The 27,335-nt window shown below is 39.9% G+C and overlaps 1 protein-coding gene and 1 pseudogene across 1 annotated transcript in view; both read right to left on the minus strand.

Moving 5' to 3' along the window:
* The window catches only part of LOC111561345, a 287,419-nt gene that overhangs the window by 254,699 nt on the left and 5,385 nt on the right, over positions 1-27,335 (minus strand). The window lies entirely within an intron of this gene.
* Positions 1,432-9,754, minus strand: LOC123386571 (annotated as a pseudogene).

A 27,335-nucleotide genomic window follows, 5' to 3' on the forward strand; every position in this document is an offset into this window, starting at 1 on the left:
CCAAGTAATATTGAAGAAGAAAACCAAAGTGGGAAGCATCACAATCCCAGACTTTAGCCTCTACTACAAAGCTGTCATCATCAAGACAGCATGGTATTGGCACAAAAACAGACACATAGACCAATGGAATAGAATAGAGACTCCAGAATTGGACCCACAAAAGTATGGCCAACTAATCTTTGACAAAGCAGGAAAGAACATCCAATGGAAAAAAGACAGTCTCTTTAAACAAATGGTGCTGGGATAACTGGACAGCAACATGCAGAAGAATGAAACTAGACCACTTTCTTACACCATTCACAAAAATAAACTCAAAATGAATGAAGGACCTGAATGTGAGACACGAAACCATCAAAACCCTAGAGGAGAAAGCAGGAAAAAAACCTCTCTGACCTCAGCTGCAGTAATCTGCAAAGGCAAGGGAATTAAAAGCAAAAATGAACTATTGGGACCTCACCAAGATAAAAAGCTTCTGCACTGCAAAGGAAACAACCAACAAAACTAAAAGGCAACCAACGGAATGGGAAAAGATATTTGCAAATGACATATCGGACAAAGGGCTAGTATCCAAAATCTACAAAGAGCTCACCAAACTCCACACTCGAAAAACAAATAACCCAGTGAAGAAATGGGCAGAAAACATGAATAGACACTTCTCTAAAGAAGACATCCAGATGGCCAACAGGCACATAAAAAGATGCTCAACGTTGTTCCTCATCAGGGAAATACAAATCAAAACCACACTCAGATACCCCCTCACACCAGTCAGAGTGGCTAAATGAACAAATCAGGAGACTATAGATGCTGGAGAGGATGTGGAGAAACGGGAACCCTCTTGCACTGTTGGGGGGAATGCAAACTGGTGCAGCCACTCTGGAAAATAGTGTGGAGGTTCCTCAAAAAATTAAAAATAGATATGACTCAGCAATAGCATTGCTAGGAATTTACCCAAGGGATGCAGGAGTGCTGATGCATAGGGGCACTTGTACCCCAATGTTTATAGTAGCACTTTCAACAATAGCCAAATTATGGAAAAAGCCTAAATGTCCATCAACTGATGAATGGATAAAGAAGATGTGGTTTATATTTACAATAGAATACCACTTGGCAATGAGAAAGAATGAAATCTGGCCATTTGTAGCAACGTGGATGGAACTGGAGAGTCTTATGCTAAGTGACATAAGTCAGGCAGAGAAAGACAGATACCATATGTTTTCACTCATATGTGGATCGTGAGAAACTCAACAGAAGACCGGGGGGGGGGGTGGGAAGGGGGAAGAAAAGTTACAGAGAGGGAAGGAGGCAAAACATAAGAGACTCTTAAATACTGAGAACAAACTGAGGGTTGATGGGGGGTGAGGAGGAGGGGAAAGTGGGTGATGGGCATTGAGGAGGGCATCTGTTGGGATGAGCACTGGGTGTTGTATGGAAACCAATTTGACAATAAATTTCATGTACAAAAAAAATAAAATAAAAAATAAATATTTTTTAAAAACCTGAGGAACAGTATCTCACACACCTCAAGACTCTCTTGTCCTGTTCTAGTCAACAACTTCCCTAACTGCCTACCTTGGTTCACAGGTAAGGTTTGCATGCCCTGCTTCTACTTCCTCATGCCCTTTCTGATTGTGGTACTCAAATAACCTTTATCCTCTCCTCTCTCATTAAGGTTGCTAGTAGCCTCTTGCTGGACAACCCCTAAGTCTATATTTCAGTCCTTATCTTAATTGGTATTTCTGTTCACTGGAGATTATCAGCTATGCTTTCCTTGAAAATGAATTTTCCTTGAAATGGTTTCTCATGCTGGTCCCTAACCCTATGTTCATTCCTTTGGAAGATCATTATTGAAGGTCTTTATGTGCCAGGCACTCTTACAGGCTCTGTGGATGCAACAGTAAATGAAACAGTCAATCCCTGATCTCATAGAATTTACGTTATAAAGAGAGATAAAGAAAAATTAATAAAATATTTAGAATACTCGAAAATAACTGCTAAGAAAAAGAAAAATAAAGCAGGGAAGGTGGGATAAGCAGTTTGGGTTGTAAATTTAGAGAAAGTAGCCAGAAAAGTGGATATTGGGTATTGATTAAAAACCTAAAGGAAGTAAGGGAGTAAACCATGTGGATTTCTGGGGGAGTATCAATCCAAGAAGAGAGAACAGTAATTTCAAAGGCCCTGAAACAGGAATCTCGCAGTTTGTGAGATCAAGCCCTGAGTCAGGCTCTGGGCTGACAGTGTAGAGCCTGCCTGGGATTCTCTCTCTCCCTCTCTCTGTGCCCCTCACGCCCTTTTTAAAATAAATAATTTTTAAAAAAAACTTAAAAAAGAAGAAGAAGATCTTCAAGAAGACCAGGGTGATTGGTGCCAAATGCGCATGGGGGAGAAAAGTAGGAACTCACTAAAGGGAAGTAACCGGGGACAGATAATATAGGACCTTGTATGCCATTGGAAGGAGCTTGGCTTTTACCCCAACTGAGGTGAGAACCCATGGCGGGGGTGGAGGGGGGTGGTTAACAAAGAAGTGACATGAGAAGACTTGTCTTTTAATAGGATAACTGGCTTCTCTACTGAAATAGAATGAAGGAGTTCATGAATTAAAGCAAGAAGGTCAGTTAGGAGGCCATTGCAATATTCCAAATGAAAAATATTAGCAGTCCTGATCAAGGTGGTAGCAGTGAGGTGACAAGAAGTAATCAGATTTAGGATAAGACATTCAGGTGGAGACGACAAGACTCACTGATTTTTGGTCACAGCAACTGAAGAATGGAGGTGTCATTTGCTGGGATGTGGAAGACTCAGGCTGGGTAGGGTGAAGTGAGAGAGGATCACAGAATGTCAGAAGCTTGCTTTTGGTCATGTCCCACACTAGATGCCTATCAGACATCGACGTGTGCATGGCAGTTGGGTGACAGTCAGTAGGGTCATGAGTCTGAAATCCAAGGGAGAAGTCTGAGCAAGAGATACAAATTTAGGGATAATAAGACATACATGGCATTTCAAGCTATGAAACCATATGATCACAAAGTTAGTGAAGATAGAAAAGAGAAACACCCCAAGACTGAGCACTGGGTCACCCGAGTATTTCAAATTCTTCTCCTTTTACCAGTCTAGTATGCAGGGGCGATCTCCAGGCTGTTCTCACTCTTCTCTCCTCCAGCGCTAAGGACTGAGCTTCTCTGAACAAAAGACCATCTATTTCTCCTTTCATGTTGACTTCCTCACAGCCATCGGCTTAGGGTGACCAATGTGACTTCTATTTCTTTCCCATATCACATTTGATCTTCATATGAACCATATATCCTCTATAGCACTTACAATAATTTGTATTTATTGTATTTGTATGCCTCTTTGTTTACCATCTGCTTGCTTCACCATACTGAACCTTTCAGGAGCACACACCCAGTGTGTTGTTAAACCCAGCACCTAGCACAAGGCCTGAAATATTGAAGTAAAATATTGATATTTGTTGAAAGGATGTATACGAGCCATTCACTGATGACTCTCTGATATGTAATCCCAATCTGATTTTTTCCCCAAGCTTCAGAATTCACCAAACTTGCCATGAGGTCTTCATTTAGATGTCCCACAGACACTTCAAACTCAATATATGCAGGAAGAATTCTGGATATTGCTTTGTAAACCAGTGTCAGCCCCTCATTTAAATGAATGCAAACATCATTTACTTAGCCATCTAAATCAGAAATCTAAAAGTCATCCTATACTCCTTTTTCTTTCACACCTGTTCCTACTGGTCACCAAATCTTGCCAATTCCTCTAAATATCCTTTAGCGTCATCCCTGCTACCTTTGCTTTAGTTCAGCTCCTCAATTTCTACTTCAAAAGCCTCATTATTACTCTTCTTGATTCTATCCTATCCTTCTTCAATTTATTCTACTTATTATTTCCAGAACAATCCTTTTATTTTTTTAAGTTTGTTTATTTTGAGAGTGAGAGAGAGAGAGAGAGAGAGAGTGCACAAGTGGGGGAGGGCAGAGAGAGAGGGAGAGACAGAATCCCTAGCAGGCTCCACACCATCAGTACAGATCCCATCTTGGGGCTCAAACTCACAAACTGTGAAATCATGACATGAGCCAAGATCAAGAGTTGGAGGTTTAACTCACTAAGTCATCCAGTACCCCTAGAATAATCCCTTTAGAAACCAAAACTGATCAGCTACTCTATTAAGATTTCACATGACACCCCTTTCACTCCCCTGCAAGGATCAGAAACCAGAGACCAATCCAGTTAATGTTCAGTTTGGACCACTTATTTGTTAAGTAAATTTGAACTTGTTTCCAACATTAAAATGAGAATATTTTGTGTACAAATTTAAATTTATGGCTCAGCTTGAAAAATCCAAATCTCTGGTAACACTGGACACAAATTTCCACATTCAGTAACCACATGGAGCTGAATGCCACCTACTTCCCATTGAATGGTGATGCCCTGGATCCCAGGCCACCACAGTCCACCACCGCTCACATCACTCACATAGGGTATGTGACTGGCTCTGCTGGCCTAAAATGTAAACTTCAAATACCTTAACGCGACATATAAAAACCATCTGGATATGCTTCTTCAGGTGACCTTTCTAGAATCCCCCTTCCAGATGCCCCTCGCCTTCTGAGGCCCATCTCCCACCTACCTCACACTGTATAATCCTGACAATATATCTGCAGTTCTCTAAACACACCATGGTTTCTAGTTTTCCTCCAGTTAAATATACTGTTCCCTCTTTCAGGAATGCCCTCCTGCCCCTTTACACTCCTACTCATCCATCCAAAAACAGACAGATCCTTTTTTTATGGTGAAAAAGTTTAAATTCAGATTTAGCCAGCTGGACTCAGTTTAGATGATCCCAATTTTGTTGGCAACATCCAAAGCACCATAGTCAGGAGCCAGTCAAACATATGCCTTCTTTTCTCCATCGGGCCTGACCAGAGTGTTGACCTTGGCCATGTCAACGTCACAGAGCTTCTTCACAGCCTGTTTGATTAGGTGCTTGTTGGCCTTGACATCCACAATGAAGACAAATGTATTGTTGTCTTCTATCTTCTTCATGGCTGACTCGGTAGTCAGGGGGAACTTGATGATGTCACAGTGGTCAAACTTGTTTCTCCTGAGGGCGTTCTCTTGAGGATATTTGGGCTGCCTTCGAAGACGCAGTGTCTTGGGCCATCGGAATGTAGGTAACTTGCATATCTTCTTTTTTTGTGTGATTGTGGATGCCTTTCAGCACCACTTTCTGACCTTCAAAGCAAGGGGTAGGGGCTTCCTTCGTCACCTTCAGTACCATCTTCATGAAAGACAGATCTTGATGGGTCTGCAGATTCACTCCTTCCCCTTCAGATAGATTAACAGAGAGCCGTCTCAGGGGGTCTGGGTTAACATACAAAAAGTCTAGAAAACAAGAGCTGTTAGGCCTCTGAGGCTCCCCTTTCTAACAATATCATTTGCTCACCCCTTGTTACATAGTCGCAGGCATGTCCTCCATTCCTCTGACCCTACAGGGTTGGAACCTCTTTAAACTGGAACATAAGCCATCATGTATGCATCCTAGCACTGGACTAAACTACAGGTCAGTGAGAGAGCAGAAGATTGTGCTTTACCGCACAAACAATTCTCTGCTTGTAAGTTTTCCCGTAGTAACCCCTTTAAAGTATCTGCTTCACACAGTGCTGAAGGTATGCGTCCATGGCCCCGTGGCACAATACCTTCAATTTCCTGCCCAAGGCTTCATTGATTTATAAAGCTTTTCCTGCCTTCCCCCAGGAAGACTCAGATTCTTCGTTTAGATCCTCTTGCCACCGTGTTCATTCTTACTTCCCCCGGACCCTTAGAAGATTTATCAACTTACTGCAATTCTTGGTGTGACTTCCTACTTTATTCATTTTTCCAATACCACACCAGGCAAAGGTAGAAGCTCAGTAAACATCCACATGAATTAACTGAATAATATCAATGGAGTCACTTTGATAACTTATAGCTGTAATTCACAAGACAAAGGAATGAGTCTTTCCATCTAACTTAGTACATACTGAAATAAATGACATTAGGTTCCATTTTTCTTCATTTCTTAGTATATTTATTTTTATTCTTTACAAAACAGTCTCATGGAATTGTTTTGAAGATTAATTTCAACAAAATGCCTACAAGGTACCCAGCAAAGAGTGGGTGCTGAAGAAAAGTACACTATATCAGGGAGGCAGTATTTGAGGTGGTTGAACACAAATGCTTTTGAATTCTAATTCAAGATTCTAATCCTGGGGCAGAAACAGGGCATAGCACAGAGCAGGCACTGAGTGTTTGTTGAACGAGTGAATGAATGCACCAGTGAATGAGCAAATCCTGGTTCTGCACATTATTCTTGAGTTGCCCCCAAGCCTTCGCACTCACTGTTCTCTGCACCTAAAACAATCCCCAGGTGACTTCCTGAGGACACTGTTCAAAATGGTCTTCTTGAGAGGCCTTCTCCGAAAACCTAGATGAAATGGAACCTTCGTACTTGCCTTCTTCTTCCTCTACTTTGCCCTCTGATCTCCCACTATCCTCAACACTGTACACTTAGCTCTTCTCCAGCTCAAATTTAAGCTCAAGAGCACAGGAACTCTGTCTGCCTTGTTTGCTTTTGTATCTCCACCCAGAACAGTGTCTGCATGAATGAATTTTGAAGACACTTGGCTCGACTCCTCTTCCTCATTTGTAAAGTAATGGGGTGGAAATAAATGTACTAATGCCTTCTAGATGAAACTTGATATCATCCATTTCTCCCAGGTCTTTGCCCATTGAATACAGCAAAGAACTGTGTTCTTTTATGACTAAAATTCAAAATCTGTGCTGCTGGATAAAGTTAGTAAAGGGTCCCCCACTTCGTGTCCATACTTAAAAGCCTCTTCCACAGAGCCACTCTGAGCTGTCCAGATGGTAGCTCAATCCTAAAGTAGGAATAGATTTGTGTTTTCATAGAATTTAAAATTTTATAGCTGTGATGATTCTAAAAGCTTACCTGGACAAACTGACTCATTTTACAGGTATGGACTGTGGAGACCAGAGGGGACAACTGACTTAGTTAAGATTACACACTTGGTGGCAGAGCCAGGAACACACACACACACACACACACACACACACACACACACACACACACATTTTAGGATCCTAACCCACACCCATTATATTAAGTGACGGTCCTCTATCATTAAAAGGGTACCACCAGCATCCAAATATCTACCCCCAATTCTGAAATCATTTTTCTACCATAACACCAGGATTGCTCCTCAGTCTTGCTAAAGGCCATGCCCATTAATATTATCCCAGTGGAAATATCATTTCATTCTTCCAGCAGCTGAATCTCTCATAACAAGCTAAGGTGGAATTAGTGACAGACAGAGCCCGAAGCCATTAAGAGTATGAGTTCTTCAGAAGCAATTTTCCCCTGTCCTCTGTTGTAGTATAAATCTGTTTCTTGTGGTTTCATGGGACCCATAACTCTTGCCAAATCTGAGTCCTAAGGCTACTAGACAGGAGCTTCACGAATTACGAATTTTCAGAGTCTTAAGATAGCTATTCGATTTAACCAACAGTGGCAACTGATTTAATCAAGCAGTCACTCTGGTTTAAAAGACTCTGTAGTTCTGCAGATGCTATTTAACCTTCCCTGCTCTGTGTTCTGCTGGAATTTGGCTTCAAATCCACCCTAATGACCATGGGCAGTCAGAATTAATCAGTTCTTCCTACTCACACCCACTGCAAGTCCAAAAAAAGAATGACAAATTTTCTTAACCACAGTCACTAACATTGTAGAAGACATCACTGCCCTCTGGTGGAAATACTAAAATCTATTCCTGAGAATTTTGCCAAAAGTTTATCAAGCAAAAATCTGGCTCCCTAGAAATGTGCAAGTTAAAAGGTCATGGGATCTGGGGACTGTGTTATTATCTTACATCATTTTCCTCTCCCTAATCTCTCAACCCCTGGTTCAAACAGCCTCAGGCACCTAGAATTCCTCATCAGATGTCTTCAGGATAGTAACCCTGAAAGGCTGAAATTTCTCAGTTAATATGGGCTTAGACAAAACACCAGTGGTCACTTTAGGACAAGACCAAAGTTTATATTCATACACTAAAATTAACACACTATTAACATTTTATGGGGAACTCTAATTCATGAATCTACAAAGAGCTGGCTTCTGCACAAATTCAGCCAATTTGCAAAACACCTGTTAGTTCTTTCCTGAGAGCCTCAGGGCACTTTTTCCCCTCTGCCAAGTGGACATTGTAAAAAAAAGTAGAAGAACCACTTTCACAGAAGAAGCCTCCTCCAACGACTCTGATATGACTCCTTTCAACTTCAATAATTATTTTTTTAGGCCTGTGGATGTCCATCCTGGCTGCTCAACAGAATCATCTGGAGAGTTTGTTGTTGTTATTGCTTAATACAGATTCCCAGGTACCACCCATACTTACTGAGTCAGGATTTCAGAGAATGGAGAACCAAACTTTTCATGAGTGAGTGAAGTCTCTAAGTAAACCTTAAACTTCTGAGCACAGTATTTCTTTTGTATTTCTTACATAACTGATGACGTGAAAATTAACTCCCTTTTCTGTTTCCTAATCTCTACGGCTTTCATTCATACGTCTCCATCCTCTTGTGCCTGGGCTATTGCGATGGATATAGTGTCTTATGGGAACAGATATACTTTCCATCCATCTTCTCCTCTGCTTTCAGAGTGATATTTCTAGACACCAGTTAGATCCTACTACTCCCCAGCATATAACCTTTTGTTGGCTCTTTCACTAGGCATGATGAAATTCTTGTTTCCTGGGATGATATGCAAAAGCTAGGCTTCAACCATGACCAATGACTTACGGCTCCTTGGAGCACACTGCATGGTGTCAAGTCTCTTGGCTTTGGCCTCAGGCTCTGCTTGGACTGCCCTTCCCCACCCCTACTCCTCTCTTCAGCATTAGCATTTATAATGTTTCAAGACTCTCGAGATCCCCTCTTTTATGAATCATTTCTCTGGCACCCCACCTCAGCCCAGGTAGAATTGGCTATCATACCTATAATGCTTTATTATATTTTTTTGTTCTCCTGCCTCTGGAAAGCTAGAACTTCTGTGAGAATGAGAGAATTATGTGAGAGTCATTTTCTATATCCCTAGAAAACATTACTGCTGAATGAATAGACGAACAGAGATGCTTAATGTGTGCATAATTTCAGCTTTGACTCTCAGTTTATCATTTCTCCATTGACAAACAGATTGACAAACAAAGCCCTGTGTAAAGTCACATGATGAACAAACCTGAGGAGAGAATCAGAATCCAAGAGTTCTTCCTCAGGTGGAAGATAAAAGCAGTCCCTTCACTTGATAGGTCATAATGTGGGCTCACACACAGCTGGGAGTAACAGAAGCTGTTTGGGAGCCCAAACAGAAGCAGCTAGACCTTGAGAGAGGCCACTGCTCCTCAGATTCTGTAAGAACGCCCTCCTCCCACGCCCTCAGGTTCTGGAAGAGCTTGATTCAGTTCAAGCTTTGAGTATATTTAATCATTGATTAATAAATCATTGGCATATCATTTAATTGTATCACAATTATACTTACATTTTGCTGTTTAACTATCACATGACCCTCTGATGGGTAAATTAATTTTATTTATAAACCTATACTACTCTAATAAAGAACTGTTAAGAATCAAAATAAAGGAGTGCCTGGGTGGCTCAGTCAGCTGAGCATCTGTCTCTTGGTTTTCGGCTCAGGTCATGATCTCGCAGTCCGTGAGTTCGAGCCCCGAGTCAGGCTCTGTGCTGACAGCTCGGAGCCTGGAGCCTGCTTCAAGTTCTGTCTCCCCCTCTCTCTGCCCCTTCCTCTCTCATGCTCTGCCTGTCTCTCTCTCTCAAAAATAAATAAACATTAAAAAATATATACATCAATATAGGCAGGAAGAAAATGCAGCTGTTTTTCTTCATCCACAACTGGAATAGTTCCCTGATCTCTCTATTCCTAAAATAATTTCTGCAGTAAGTCAAATAATTTCTAATTTCTATGATACAACTAGGTCTAGATTTCAGTTACAAAGAAAAAAATGGAAATAGGGAAGAAGGAAGAACATTTATATGCCCAATTAATTTACTGAAGTACAAACCATCTACTTAATTAAAAACAAAACAACAACAAAACAACAACAAAAACCTGTGTATTGAGCACATCCTTTGTCAATCTGCTTAACCACCTGAGAGGTAGAGACCCTTATAATCTCCATTACAGTGGTATAGATAGATTGACTAATTGCCCCAGTGACCCAGGTCAGTCCTAATTCCCTCTAATTCCACTGCCTTCCTCATGTCAAAAAGAGTAGGAAGCTTCATCTCTCATCTTTTTAGGTTAGTTTCTGAAAGAAAATTCGTATAATATAAACTCTCATTTCTGAATTTATAACAGAGGAATCCATTCCTAGAGGAGTTAATTTAAGGTCAGCACTGCTTATAATTGTGTTGTCCCAATACTGACAGAGTCATTAGTTATGTGTGGTATTGAGCACTTGAAATCTGGCTAGTGCAACTGAGGAACTGAATTTTTTATTTTAGTCAATTTAAATTTAAACTGAAAAACTGATACTGAATTCAAGGGAAAACTTTTAAGTATGTTTGGAATAACTTGGATACATCAATTCAGTTTTTCTTTTTTTTTTAAGTTTTATTTATCTAAGTATTCTCTACATCTAGCTTGGACTTGAACTTATCAAGAATCACAAGCTCTTTCAACTGAGCCAACCAGGCATACTGTGAATTTACTTTTTCAACTGTAAGCTTTATAAAGTCTAAATGCAGATAAAATATTTCTAATGAAAATTTAAAATCCGAATTGAGAAGTGCTGTTGGTATAAATATTTGCCAGATTTTTAAAACAGCATAAAAATGAAATGCAATGTATCTCATTGATTTCTGTATTGTACACATTGAAATAATATTTTGGGTACATTGTGATAAATAAAATACATTATTAAAATTAATTTTACCTATTTTTTTACTTTTTTAATGTGGCTACTAGAAAATTTTAACTTACAGATGTGGCTCACATCATACTTCTATCAGACAGCATTGGCTTAGAAAAATCTCTAGAAGATGATGGAGCACCTGGATGGCACAGTCAGTTAAGCATCCAACTTTGGCTCAGGTCACAATCTCATGGTTCATGACCCCACCCCGGCAGAACTTTCCTTACAAAGATCACATCTGTGTAAGTGTCCTCAGTTTCCCATCAGCATCCCAGAGTTCTCCTGAGGCATGTTTACACGTACAGTTAAGGTCATTATGTAATATAAGTAGCAGGGCTATGAGAGAGAAAAGAGGCAGATGCCTCAGGTAAAATAACAAGCTCCAATGAAGGATCTCTTGCCATGTTTTCCTACAGATACAACAATCATCTTAGTGGCAAGACTCAATAGGTAAATACTTGGTATTATCAAATGTTAATATTAAGGCCATATACAACCCCAAATTAATAATCAAGTTTGTCCTATATACAGAGATGCCATTTTATTACTCTAATAATCTTGTGTCATAATCTTTATTCAGCAATAAACTGTCTTTTTCTGTCTTTAAAAATAGAACTACAAAATAGATATAATTGGTAGATTTTTCCCAAGGGACTATTTGATTTTGATAAAAAGAAAAATTGATAGGAATATATATCTCTGTGCTAGATAACTCTCAAGGGTATCAAATTTCACAGGTGACTATCAAGTATATTTTCTGGATAATGTTAATCAAATTATGTCACTGGTAATTTCCTTGCATGTTGACATTTTAATATTTTGATGACTTCGTAAATCAAGGATACTGAATAGGCTCCTTGTTAGATAAGACTGTAAATTAACAAACCATTTTTATTTATTTATTTATTCTAATGTTTATTTATTTTTGAGATAGACAGGGAGCATGAGCAGGAGAGGGGCAGAGAGAGAGGGAGACACAGAATCCAAAGCAGGTTCATGCAGTAGATGCGGAGCCCCAATACAGGGCTTGAACTCATGAGATCATGGCCTGAGGTGAAATCAAGAGTCAGACACTTAACTGACTGAGCAAATCAGGTGCCCCAACAAACCATTTTTAAACTGAGGTTAGGTGACAGTATTTTCATTACTGCCTAGTAGCACAGGTGTCATATGACTTTGCATTAATATCCTCATTGGTGCAAATTATAGTGGGAAATCTCAAGAGAAGGTGGTCTCAACTCAGCTCCCACAGATATGGAGGGTCATGACCTGGGCCTTGGGTGTCTAAGTCTCTAACCAGACAGCTGAGAATCCTCATTTCACCAGATATATCATCAGTAAGTTCTCTGATTAGGTCTCCTCTTCTCTAGGTAATCTGATTTCTGTATGTGGTTCTATACACAGTATCCTCTAGGTCAATAAAATTTCTGACCATGACCCACTGTAGGAAATATACCCAGACACATACATACATAATACTTAATTTTTAAAAGATTACCTTTACTAAGAAAGATGCTCTCTGATGTTTTCTATGCTATTAATAAGTTATCCAGCTTCTTTTTTAAAAATAAATTGTTTTGAAGCCACTGAAATGACTTCAGAACCTACCAAGTGTTGGAACCCACTGTTTGAAAACCACAACTCTAGTCTGCTGAACTACCTCTTGGCTGTAATAGCTAAGGGAACTTTTGAATATAGGAGTAAGATGGCTTTCCAAAGAATGCTGTTTAAAAATACCTTGTTTACTCTTTGGTATTATTATTAATCTTTTTGATCAATTAAAAATGAAAATTTATATTATAATCTCATGATAGGATGTGTACTTTTCAGATATATTTGAAAATTTAAATGAGTTCTTTCTTAAACTGCAAAAAAATGACACCAATCACATTAAAGGTTGGAAAGGAAAGACCACAAGACTATGTAATTTATTTTAAAAGTGTTCACTGAGGATTTTTAGTGTTCCTCTTTGCAGTATTTAGCTAAACATTGGCTTTAAGACACTGTTTTAGAAATCTATCACTCTCATTTGGATTATAATAAATAAGGTGATTAGATTTGAAGATCTATATGAAATTTAAAAACCTAATAGCATATAAGTAAAATAGAGAAAGACAAATACCATGATTTTACTCATGTGTGGAATTTAAGAAACAAAGGGAAAAAAAAGGGAGAAAGAGAGAGGAATCCAGAAACAGACTCAACTATAAAGAACAAACTGATGGTTACTAGAGGGGGGCAGGAGGGGGGGTGAAATAAGTTGTGGGGATTAAAGAGTTCACAATCATGGTGAGCCCTGAGTGATGAAAACAACTGTTGAATCACTATATTGTACACTTGAATCGAATACAACACTGTAGTTAACTATACTGGAATTAAAATTAAAAACTTAATAAAAATTTCAAAAAACTCAATAGCATAATAAACTCATTTGAAACCAGCATTCAAAATGCTGGCCCATATTGGCAGGAAAGTTTAACAATCTTGAGTCCAAAGCATACTATTATCATTATATAAGAATTTGCACCTAATATAGACTTTATAATCACTTGTTTATAAAGAAATCAAATTACTTTTTACAGCATTAATAACCACATACTATAATTGAAAAGACTTTCAGTAAAGCAGTGCAATTATGAAAAAAGTAATAAAACCAATTGAAAACACCAACCTGTCCTGCTACAACTTGTATTCCTTAATGTGCATTATCTCATATCAGGTAGACCATGGAGAATGGTGACAGTATGACAAGGAAGTGGTGCTGGCTCACACATGTATTTTACAATTAATTTCTCACAATTAAAGATAAACTTTAGCATGGGGCACCTGGGTGGTTCAGTCGGTTAAGCAGCCAACTCTTGATTTGAGCTCAGGTCATGGTCTCACAGGCTCATGAGATGAAGCCCCACATCAGGATCTGTGCTGACAACGAGGACTCTGCTTGAGATTCTCTCTCCCTCTCTCTCTCTGCCCTTCCCCTGCTCATGTGTGCTTTCTCTCTCTCTTAAAATAAATAAAAACAGATTTTTAAAAAGACAAACTTTAGCACAATATGAAGATTTACGATAAAAACTGCAAACTCCACAGCAGGGCCTTCCTTTGGTGTAAACATTAGCTGATTTACTGGCTTCAAGGATCAGAACCCTTTTCACTGGCTACCTGGTGAAGCTACAGGCATAAAATATGCTACAAAGACATTTTCCATGCTATTTTAAAAATTTAATGAGAAAGCTATATTGTGAACCAGTTTTTTAGTTTTGATGAAATTGCTATTAAAAGCAAAAGCCCTAAAGTTCACACCTCTCAAAAGAAAAGTCAAGGGCACCAGAGTGTAATGTTGCAAATGTTTGATTACAGGGGATTCTGGGGCCAATGCTAAAAAAGAGGTCTTTGGGATTCTGTTGGTTACTAGGATTATAACTGTTTTAATTACTGCTTTCATTACAAAGTCCCATAGGTTGGGAGTAGTCTATTTCCCCCCTAAGCCCTATATTTTCACTGTGCATTTTGTAGGCTTCAAAAAATACATGTATCATGGCCACTAAAATAAAAACAATAAGCATTGTCAAAGATGTGGAGAAAAGGGAATGTTCATGCACTGTGGTAAGGATGTAAAATGGTACAGCCACTATGGAAAATAGTATGGAAGTTCCTCAAAACAGTACTACCATATGTTCGAACAATTCCAGTTCTGGGTGAAACGGATGAACCAAAGAAAACAAAAACACTAATCTGAAAAGATATATGTACTCCTCTGTTAACTGCAGTATTATTTACAGTAGCTAAGATATGGAAGCAACCTATGAGTCCATTGAAAGACAAATGGATAAAGAATATGTGGGATACATACACACGTGTGCACACACGCGTGCGCACACACACACACACACACACACACACACACACAGCAGAATATTACTCAGCCGTTAACAAGAATGAAATCTTGCCATTTGTGACAACATGTAGAACCTAGAAGGTCTTATGCTAAATGAAATAAGTTAAAGACAAATACCATATGATTTCACTTTTATGTAGAATATAAAAAACAAAACAAACAAGCAAAACAGAAACAGACTCATAAATACAGAGAAAAGAAAACTGTTGGTTCCCAAAGGGGAGGGAGGTGGAGGGGTAAATGAAATAGGTAGAGGGAATCAAGAGGTACAAATTTACAGTTATAAAAAAAATAAGTCATGAGGATGTAATGTGCAGCATAGGGAATATAGTCAATAATATTATAATAACCATATATGGTGACAGATGGTAAGAGATTTATTTGGTGATCATTTCATAATGTATATAAATGTCAAAGTACTATGTTGTACACCTGAAACTAATACAATATTGTATGTCAATTATACTCCAATAAAAATATTATATAGAGTTGACATCTTGTAAGTATGTACATTTTTAAGGCAGAATTACATGAATCTATGTTGTTAAAATTACGTATTGACTTTAAAAACTTTTTTTTTTATTTTTTTTTCAACGTTTATTTATTTTTGGGACAGAGAGAGACAGAGCATGAACGGGGGAGGGGCAGAGACAGAGGGAGACACAGAATCGGAAACAGGCTCCAGGCTCTGAGCCATCAGCCCAGAGCCCGACGCGGGGCTCGAACTCATGGACCGCGAGATCGTGACCTGGCTGAAGTCGGACGCTTAACCGACTGCGCCACCCAGGCGCCCCAACTTTAAAAACTTTTTAGTTACTTGTTAAGTTTTAATATCTTAGTCCTTAGAGATCTACCACATAACTTCTCTACATGGTCTGTTTTTTTCCCGATCCATCTTCTATTCCCCATTGTTTAGCAAAGGTTATGATCTCCAAAATTTTTTAAGAATTTGACTGAATATATACTTTATCATGTGATGGGATTTCCATATATTAGTTATGTCTTCTGTACTATTTCATCACTAGCCATTCCACTGTATCAGACAGTTAACTATTTTGAAACTAATCAATAGCACACACCTCATATGTGAGAATATTATTTCTTTTTCACTTGCAAAGTGCATTGCTAAAATGACATTCACTCACTTGTGGAAATTTCACTAAAATCCTTGATGATTAACTGTTGACAATGCATCAGCACTATTTTTCTTAATTTACTTGAGTATGCCCTCATCCATTGCCAACTTTTTTAGTGCTCCTTGTGTTGTGCAAGCAATGAGTTCCACAAAACAAAACATTTTTTTCATAAAATCACTTTTAAAGATCTCAAATGTTGACAACTCTTTTATATCCATTGTCAGTAATGTTAAATAACATTTTCTCTCTGACTTTCTAATTTCTTATGAATATTACATGAGCACACAGGAAAATGTCCTTTTTCATGATGCTTTTATCCTGTGGTAATCATTCTCTTGATTTTTGGCATCCTCATCATCTCCTTGATGCTTCTCAAAACCACACTAAACTTAATGGAATAGAAGAAATTAACTCATTTGAAGTTCTCCCTATCATTGCACTAATAACTTCTAGTAGAGAGGATAAGGTTATTTTTTTCTTCTTTAGTCTTTGGCTTTCACATTTTGAAATCATTTATGCAATTCTTTGAAAATAGGACTTTTTCTCATCATTTTTAAACATTTCAATGACAGAAGTACAGTGTTTAAACTTAAATTTTACATTTAAGAAGTATGAAATATCTGACAACGTTATTAGCATGTTTTTAAATAAAATATTCAGTTAATCTTGTTTTCATTACTTCAGTAAAAAAAAAAATCTCATTGGCAAATTAGGCTAACACTGCTAACTGGTCATTTGTGAGCAAAGCCATGAAGCAAATTCCCAATATTCAACTGAGTATTATCAACTTCATTTTTGATATTTTAAACCTGTCCTCTTGTAAAACTAGCTGCTAGGCACTATTTCTGGTTTCCTGCAAGCATCCCAGTCTCTAACATCCAAAAGAAAACTCACACTCTTGCTCGCAAAATGAATCACTCTTTCATCCAACAAATATTTATTGAGCTCCAATTATGTGGCAGGGACTGTGTTAAATGTGGAAGACACAGGGTGAACAAGATCAGATCTTTCTCTCAAGAAGTTGGAAGTCAAGAGAGGAAGGCACACAAATCAAATAAGCAAAGTAAGTAATTACAAACTCATGTAAGTTATGTGAAGAAGGGGGTATAGCTCTTTGTTGTAAAGGAATTTGTCCCACAGTCAGGAACGATGACTTCCTAAGGAATTCAAGCTTGAAATAAGATTTGATGGATCAATTGGAATTAATCGAGCAAATGGAGGACACCATGTGCAAAGATTGGTTGAACAAAGACTAATGTGCTTGGATGCCTTGGTCATAGAGAGCCCCAAAGCCCTTGGTCTTTGCCCGGAGAATCACAGAAATCCTTTGAACAGTTCCAGGCAGAACATGACTGAGGTGAAATTTTATTTGGAAAATATCACTCTGGAGAACAATCTGGAGGGTGATCAGAGTGGAGGAGAGGAAACTAACGAGGGGGATATAACAGTAGCCCACCTCAGAGAGTTGATGGTTAGCAGCAGCAGAGATGGAGGAAAGCTGAGGTGTGAGGGACTGGGTGCAAGAGCAGACATGACACATGGGGAAGCAGGGTGTCGAGGGTGACCTTTATGCTTTTATTTTTCTCTGTCCTATCCTGGCACTACATACACAACAAACCCACAGCAGACCTGCAGGACTCTTCTCCCTTCCTCTCCCACTCCCACATCCCAATGGTTCTTTACAGAGACCTTTATCTCTCATAACCGTGAGTTTCTCTCTGTTTTCAAAGCTGCTGCCTACCTCATGCCCTCGAAACTTCTCACCTGGATTATTCCCTCAGCCTCCTGGGAGTTTTTATGTCTGCAATGTCTATCCCTTTCAATCCATTCCACAGCACCACCAGAGAAATTTGTCATTACCATATTTAGAAGCCTTTGTTGACTTCACCATGGAGGACCAAAGTTCAAGTTCCTGAACTTGACATGCAGGGTTTGTTATGATCTGGCCCCTGGTTTATCACTCATTACTCTGTCTGGATTTCTCTTTCTCCTTCTCCTTCCTATTTTTATCCCTCACTGCCACCTCTCTAAACTGAAATTCAAGCATTGCGTCTTAAAGAGAGAACCTTCAGTCTTCTATGTATCTGAGATAAAGGTAGATAAAAGCCAATCCAAGGCATTCAACCAAAGAACATTCATGGAACTTTCTACTTATCCACTCCTCAAATTCCTTCAAACTGCCTCGAAATTAACTGAATGTATAGAGACATTTCTCCTGGATAACACTTTTTTTTTTAAATATTTATTTGTTTTTGAAGGAGAGAGAGAGACAGAACATGAGCAGGGGAGGGGCAGAGAGAGAGGCAGACACAGAATCCAAAGCAGGCTCCAGGCTCTGAGCTGTCAGCACAGAGCCCAACGCAGGGCTTGAACTCACGGACTGCAAGATCATGACCTGAGCCAAGGTCAGATGCTCAACTGACTGAGCCACCCAGGTGCCCCTGGAAAACACTCTTTCAATTAGGGTGTTTTCAAGGGCTGGAAAGAAACCCCTGCTCAGACACGTTTATCAATATGAGTATTTATCATCTCACATAATGGGGAGTCCCAGGTTTTTGGCCTGCTCTGACATTCAGAACACTGGAGTCATGCCAAAGCCGGATTCCCTCAGAGTCAGAGATAGTTTTCAGTAGCAGGTGAAGTTACAGGCTTGCTAAATGGCTCCAGCAGGAGTGTGTGGTGAGCTTTTCCAGTCACAGCATATTAATCTTTCCCCTCAACAGACCCAGGAACTAGGTCAGTAGTCCTCACCTAGATCAATAACCATTGCCAGGAGAATGCCAGGTTTTGGTGGGTCTATCTCAGGTTCCTGAACGACTACAAAGAACAGAAACAACTTAAGACTAGTGCTTCTCAAAGTGTGGGCCCTCCACCAGCATCAGTATCTTCTGAGAACTTTTTAGAAATGCAAATTCTTTTGCATCTGAAACTCTAGGGGTGTGACCAGGCAATCTGTGCCTTAACAAGCCCTCCAGGTGATTCTGACTGGCAAATGCTAAAACAGAAGCATCAGCTTAGACTAATCAGAACAAGACAGGGGGTTTCCCTGAATCACATGGACTATGCAGTGTAAAATGAACTCCTGAGTTAGAGTTTGACAAAAATGTAATGTGTGAATGTCTTAGAGTCTGCCCAATTTGAGACTATCTCTCCTTTCTAAATTAGGTTATATTTGAAATTTGTTTTAATTTAATAAGACAGACTTTTCAGGACACCAAGAGATAGAGACTAGCCAAATAGTTTTCAAATGCCCATTATTTCTTATCAAATGCAATGCACAACAATTTCTAGATATTACTTTTTTTTCCCACCTGAAGGTAGAAAGCTTTAATTATTCAATTGAGCTGTCACAAAGTTATTGCTCACACAGTGATGGAGGCAGCTGGCTATTTCTCACCCTACATGGACTACCAAGACTCGTTCCAGGAAACAGAGAGAGTATCTTGGCCTATGACATATTTTCTGTAAGGCAGAAATGACGTGCTCCAGGAAAAATCCAGTTACAACTTTTGGCTTACTTGGGATACAAAAGGACAAGAGTTTCCTGACATACTTACAGAAAACTGAATTATCAACTACTGAAAACAAGCAATCATACTAAATAAAGGCACTTAGCCAAGATATTGTGCATGCATTCATTCTCAATTAAACAGCCAGTCATCTAGGAAAGGACACAGTGATCTTGACATGCTTTCCTTTAGTAGTCAAAACATATTAATAATCCATGAGATGTAAAAAAGAAAAACATTTATTATTGAAGGACCTGGAATCTCAGACCCTTTCTGGAGATTTTTCTGTGAGTCTCTCATTGGAATGTGAAATAGGTAAGGCTACTTAAAGTGAACTCATCAGGAAAAGGAAAACAGTCTATAGTTATTTGTGTTCTGTTACTGACATCTGTGTCAATTCCAGAAATGAGAAACTCAGTTCCCAAGAGATCATCATTTGTTTTGGGCTATGACCTAGTTTATAAGTAGAGGTTGTTAGTGGCAAATCATACAAACCAACTCAGCTCATTGAAATAGAAAAGGAATATACTGGAGGTTATTAGGTGATTGTATCATTTTCCAGAGAAGTCAGAGATTTGGAGGCCATGCAACCAGAACCATGTCTAGAATCAAACCTCACAACTGGCTGCCTCTTTTCCCAGTAGGCACAAAACCCATGGCTTGTATTATTGATATGGACACTGCAGCCTCTTCCACTGCTTCCATAGAAATTGGCATTAGCTCCCATTACCTCCATCACAGGGATTCTGCCAGGTGCCACCTGTTTTGGGTCACCAGCTTCCAATCCAAAGTCTGTTGCCAGTGGCTCTAACGAGCCAAGTCTAAGTCACACGCCACCCTGGCCCACAAAAGGAGGTAGGGGAAATGAGTAACTGGTATCGAAAGTGAGAAGGAATTCATAAGGTGGGAATACCCTAACAGAGAAAATTGTTCAAAGGTGCCAAGAAATCCAAAAGAATGGCTAATGTTCACTAGATCCAAACTTAGGATCCTTTATATGTTTACACTCCGCTCTCATTTTACTTTTTGCCATCAGGTGTGGGGGAGCAGGCAAACAAGTATAGCAATCACACACTGTCCAAGTGCACACTTGTAGACTAACCATCTTTGTGGATGGAATGATAGAAAGCAAGCAATGACAGCGTGCCCAATGCTGCCATGCTACTTCACCAGACCCGAGACAACATAAGAAAATCTCTATAATAGCAAAAATCTTAACAAAAATTTCAACTGTTCACAAACTAATGGGTTATTAGTCCTAGAGAAAAGGTTAAAATGGAATCTTGTCCAAATCCTTCCATTTAAATAGTTTACTATTTTTTAGCACATTTGTTTATTTTTAAAAAGGCATATGTGACAGAAAACATTGTGGAACCTAAAATTTATAATTTTTTTTAAATTTTTTTTCAACGTTTATTTATTTATTTTTGGGACAGAGAGAGACAGAGCATGAACGGGGGAGGGGCAGAGAGAGAGGGAGACACAGAATCGGAAACAGGCTCCAGGCTCTGAGCCATCAGCCCAGAGCCTGACACGGGGCTCGAACTCCCAGACCGTGAGATCGTGACCTGGCTGAAGTCGGACGCTTAACCGACTGCGCCACCCAGGCGCCCCTAAAATTTATAATTTTTTTTTTAAGTCTGAATGCTTTATTTTTTTTTAATTTTATTTTTTATATGAAATTTATTGACAAATTGGTTTCCATACAACACCCAGTGCTCATCCCAAAAGGTGCCCTCCTCAATACCCATCACTCACCCTCTCCTCCCTCCCACCCCCCATCAACCCTCAGTTTGTTCTCAGTTTTTAACAGTCTCTTATGCTTTGGCTCTCTCCCACTCTAACCTCTTTTTTTTTTCTTCCTTCCCCTCCCCCATGGGTTCCTGTTAAGTTTCTCAGGATCCACATAAGAGTGAAACCATATGGTATCTGTCTTTCTCTGTATGGCTTATTTCACTTAGCATCACACTCTCCAGTTCCATCCACGTTGCTACAAAAGGCCATATTTCATTTTTTCTCATTGCCACGTAGTACTCCATTGTGTATATAAACCACAATTTCTTTATCCATTCATCAGTTGATGGACATTTAGGCTCTTTCCATAATTTGGCTATTGTTGAGAGTGCTGCTATGAACATTGGGGTACAAGTGGCCCTATGCATCAGTACTCCTGTATCCCTTGGATAAATTCCTAGCAGTGCTATTGCTGGGTCATAGGGTAGGTCTATTTTTAATTTTCTGAGGAACCTCCACACTGCTTTCCAGAGCGGCTGCACCAATTTGCATTCCCACCAACAGTGCAAGAGGGTTCCCGTTTCTCCACATCCTCTCCAGCATCTAGAGTCTCCTGATTTGTTCATTTTGGCCACTCTGACTGGCGTGAGGTGATACCTGAGTGTGGTTTTGATTTGTATTTCCCTGATAAGGAGCGACGCTGAACATCTTTTCATGTGCCTGTTGGCCATCCGGATGTCTTCTTTAGAGAAGTGTCTATTCATGTTTTCTGCCCATTTCTTCACTGGGTTATTTGTTTTTCGGGTGTGGAGTTTGGTGAGCTCTTTATAGATTTTGGATACTAGCCCTTTGTCCGATATGTCATTTGCGAATATCTTTTCCCATTCCGTTGGTTGCCTTTTAGTTTTGTTGGTTGTTTCCTTTGCTGTGCAGAAGCTTTTTATCTTCATAAGGTCCCAGTAATTCACTTTTGCTTTTAATTCCCTTGCCTTTGGGGATGTGTTGAGTAAGAGATTGCTACGGCTGAGGTCAGAGAGGTCTTTTCCTGCTTTCTCCTCTAAGGTTTTGATGGTTTCCTGTCTCACATTCAGGTCCTTTATCCATTTTGAGTTTATTTTTGTGAATGGTGTGAGAAAGTGGTCTAGTTTCAACCTTCTGCATGTTGCTGCCCAGTTCTCCCAGCACCATTTGTTAAAGAGGCTGTCTTTTTTCCATTGGATGTTCTTTCCTGCTTTGTCAAAGATGAGTTGGCCATACGTTTGTGGGTCTAGTTCTGGGGTTTCTATTCTATTCCATTGGTCTATGTGTCTGTTTTTGTGCCAATACCATGCTGTCTTGATGATGACAGCTTTGTAGTAGAGGCTAAAGTCTGGGATTGTGATGCCTCCTGCTTTGGTCTTCTTCAAAATTACTTTGGCTATTCGGGGCCTTTTGTGGTTCCATATGAATTTTAGGAGTGCTTGTTCTAGTTTCGAGAAGAATGCTGGTGCAATTTTGATTGGGATTGCATTGAATGTGTAGATAGCTTTGGGTAGTATTGACATTTTGACAATATTTATTCTTCCAATCCATGAGCAGGGAATGTCTTTCCATTTCTTTAAATCTTCTTCAATTTCCTTCATAAGCTTTCTATAGTTTTCAGCATACAGATCCTTTACATCTTTGGTTAGATTTATTCCTAGGTATTTTATGCTTCTTGGTGCAATTGTGCATGGGATCAGTTTCTTTATTTGTCTTTCTGTTGCTTCATTGTTAGTGTATAAGAATGCAACTGATTTCTGTACATTGATTTTGTATCCTGCAACTTTGCTGAATTCCTGTATCAGTTCTAGCAGACTTTTGGTGGAGTCTATCAGATTTTCCATGTATAATATCATGTCATCTGCAAAAAGCGAAAGCTTGACTTCATCTTTGCCAATTTTGATGCCTTTGATTTCCTTTTGTTGTCTGATTGCTGATGCTAGAACTTCCAGCACTATGTTAAACAGCAGCGGTGAGAGTGGGCATCCCTGTCGTGTTCCTGATCTCAGGGAGAAAGCTCTCAGTTTTTCCCCGTGGAGGATGATGTTAGCTGTGGGCTTTTCATAAATGGCTTTTATGATCTTTAAGTATATTCCTTCTATCCCGACTTTCTCAAGGGTTTTTATTAAGAAAGGGTGCTGGATTTTGTCAAAGGCCTTTTCTGCATCGATTGACAGGATCATATGGTTCTTCTCTTTTTTTGTTGTTAATGTGATGTATCACGTTGATTGATTTGCGAATGTTGAACCAGCCCTGCATCCCAGGAATGAATCCCACTTGATCATGGTGAATAATTCTTTTTATATGCCGTTGAATTCGATTTGCTAGTATCTTATTGAGAATTTTTGCATCCGTATTCATCAGGGATATTGGCCTGTAGTTCTCTTTTTTTACTGGGTCTCTGTCTGGTTTAGGAATCAAAGTAATACTGGCTTCATAGAATGAGTCTGGAAGTTTTCCTTCCCTTTCTATTTCTTGGAATAGCTTGAGAAGGATAGGTATTATCTCTGCTTTAAACGTCTGGTAGAACTCCCCTGGGAAGCCATCTGGTCCTGGACTCTTATGTGTTGGGAGATTTTTGATAACCGATTCCATTTCTTCCCTGGTTATGGGTCTGTTCAAGCTTTCTATTTCCTCCTGATTGAGTTTTGGAAGAGTGTGGGTGTTCAGGAATTTGTCCATTTCTTCCAGGTTGTCCAATTTGTTGGCATATAATTTTTCATAGTATTCCCTGATAATCGTTTGTATCTCTGAGGGATTGGTTGTAATCATTCCATTTTCATTCATGATTTTATCTATTTGGGTCATCTCCCTTTTCTTTTTGAGAAGCCTGGCTAGAGGTTTGTCAATTTTGTTTATTTTTTCAAAAAACCAACTCTTGGTTTTGTTGATCTGCTCTACAGTTTTTTAGATTCTATATTGTTTATTTCTGCTCTGATCTTTATTATTTCTCTTCTTCTGCTGGGTTTAGGCTGCCTTTGCTGTTCTGCTTCTAGTTCCTTTAGGTGTGCTGTTAGATTTTGTATTTGTGATTTTTCTTGTTTCTTGAGATAGGCCTGGATTGCAATGTATTTTCCTCTCAGGACTGCCTTCGCTGCGTCCCAAAGCGTTTGGATTGTTGTATTTTCATTTTCGTTTGTTTCCATATATTTTTAAATTTCTTCTCTAATTGCCTGGTTGACCCACTCATTTGTTAGTAGGGTGTTCTTTAACCTCCATGCTTTTGGAGGTTTTCCAGACTTTTTTCTGTGGTTGATTTCAAGCTTCATAGCATTGTGGTCTGAAAGTATGCATGGTATAATTTCAATTCTTGTAAACTTATGAAGGGCTGTTTTGTGACCCAGTATATGATCTATCTTGGAGAATGTTCCATGTGCACTCGAGAAGAAAGTATATTCTGTTGCTTTGGGATGCAGAGTTCTAAATATATCTGTCAAGTCCATCTGATCCAATGTCTCCTTCAGGGCCCTTGTTTCTTTATTGACCATGTGTCTAGATGATCTATCCATTTCTGTAAGTGGGGTGTTAAAGTCCCCTGCAATGACCACATTCTTATCAATAAGGTTGCTTATGTTTATGAGTAATTGTTTTATATATTTGGGGGCTCCGGTATTCGGCGCATAGACATTTATAATTGTTAGCTCTTCCTGATGGATAGACCCTGTAACTATTATATAATGTCCTTCTTCATCTCTTGTTACAGCCTTTAATTTAAAATCTAGTTTGTCTGATATAAGTATGGCTACTCCAGCTTTCTTTTGGCTTCCAGTCGCATGATAAATAGTTCTCCATCCCCTCACTCTCAATCTAAAGGTGTCCTCAGGTCTAAAATGAGTCTCTTGTAGACAGCAAATAGATGGGTCTTGTTTTTTTATCCATTCTGATACCCTATGTCTTTTGGTTGGCGCATTTAATCCATTTACATTCAGTGTTATTATAGAAAGATACGGGTTTAGAGTCATTGTGATGTCTGTATGTTTTATGCTTGTAGTGATGTCTCTGGGACTTTGTCTCACAGGGTCCCCTTAGGATCTCTTGTAGGGCTGGTTTAGTGGTGACAAATTCCTTCAGTTTTTGTTTGTTTGGGAAGACCTTTATCTCTCCTTCTATTCTAAGTGACAGACTTGCTGGATAAAGGATTCTCGGCTGCATATTTTTTCTGTCTAGCACCCTGAAAATCTCGTGCCAATTCTTTCTGGCCTGCCAAGTTCAAAAGAGAGATCAGGCACGAGTCTTATAGGTCTCCCTTTATATGTGAGGGCACGTTTACCCCTTGCTGCTTTCAGAATTTTCTCTTTATCCTTGTATTTTGCCAGTTTCACTATGATATGTCGTGCAGAAGATCGATTCAAGTTACGTCTGAAGGGAGTTCTCTGTGCCTCTTGGATTTCAATGCCTTTTTCCTTTCCCAGTTCAGGGAAGTTCTCAGCTATTATTTCTTCAAGTACCCCTTCAGCACCTTTCCCTCTCTCTTCCTCCTCTGGGATACCAATTATGCGTATATTATTTCTTTTTAGTGTATCACTTCTCTAATTTTCCCCTCATACTCCTGGATTTTTTTCTCTCTCTTTTTCTCAGCTTCCTCTTTTTCCATAACTTTATCTTCTAGTTCACCTATTCTCTCCTCTGCCTCTTCAAGCCGAGCTGTGGTGGTTTCCATTTTGTTATGCATTTCGTTTAAAGCGTTTTTCAGCTCCTCGTGACTCTTCCTTAGTCCCTTGATCTCTGTAGCAAGAGATTCTCTGCTGTCCTCTATACTGTTTTCAAGCCCAGCGATTCATTTTATGACTATTATTCTAAATTCACTTTCTGTTATATTATTTAAATCCTTTTTGATCAGCTCATTAGCTGTTGTTATTTCCTGGAAATTCTTCTGAGGGGAATTCTTCCTCTTGGTCATTTTGGATAGTCCCTGGCATGGTGAGGACCTGCAGGGCACTTCCCCTGTGCTGTGGTGTATAACTGGAGTCGGTGGGTGGGGCCGCAGTCAGACCTGATGTCTGCCCCCAGCCCACTGCTGGGGCCACAGTCAGACTGGTGTGTGTCTTCTCTTCCCCTCTCCTAGGGACGGGATTCACTGTGGGGTGGTGTGGCCCGTCTGGGCTACTTGCACACTGCCAGGCTTGTGATGCTGGGGATCTGGCGTATTAGCTGGGGTGGGTAGGCAAGGTGCACGGGGGCAGGAGGGTCAGGCTTAGCTTCTCCTTAGGTGTTCCACTTCAGGAGGGGCCCTGTGGCAGCAGGAGGGAGTCAGATCCACTGCCGGAGGTTTAGCTCAGCAGAAGCGCAGAGTTGGGTGTTTGCGCGGAGCGAGGAAGTTCCCTGGCAGGAACTGGTTCTCTTTGGGATTTTGGCTGGGGGATGGGCGGGGGAGATGGCACTGGCGAGCGCCTTTGTTCCCCACCAAACTGAGCTCTGTTGTCCAGGGGCTCAGCAGCTCTCCCTCCCCTCCAGCCTTCCCGCTTTCCGAGCAGAGCTGTTCACTTATGACCTCCCAGACGCTAAGTCGCCCTTGCTGTCGGAACACAGTCCGTCAGGCCCCTCCGCTTTTGCAAGCCAGACTCGGGGGCTCTGCTTGGCCAGCGAGCCGCCCCTCTGCCCCGGCTCCCTCCCGCCAGTCTGTGGAGTGCGCACCGCCTCGCCGCCCTTCCTACCCTCTTCCGTGGGCCTCTCGTCTGCGCTTGGCTCCGGAGACTCCGTTCTGCTAATCCTCTGGCGGTTTTCTGGGTTACTTAGGCCGGTGTAGGTGGAATCTAAGTGATCAGCAGGACGCGCGGTGAGCCCAGCGTCCTCCTACGCCGCCATCTTCCTCTAAAATTTATAATTTTTAATGAAACCTGACATGAAGCCAGTTTCCTGAGCAAGGAATATTTTTAAGGGAAGATATTCATTATTTTTAAATTGACCTTACTTAATAAGAAATGTGTTAATCTTAGGCAATAGAGGTCAAAGAATTAACCACTAGGGGTGTCTATTACTAGGCCACAGACACCCTTGTTCAAATTAGAAAAAAATGTCTTCCTAAATATACTTTTTAGTTCCA

Source organism: Felis catus, chromosome B4 (genome assembly GCF_018350175.1).
Source record: "Felis catus isolate Fca126 chromosome B4, F.catus_Fca126_mat1.0, whole genome shotgun sequence".
NCBI classification, from domain to species: Eukaryota; Metazoa; Chordata; class Mammalia; order Carnivora; family Felidae; genus Felis; species Felis catus.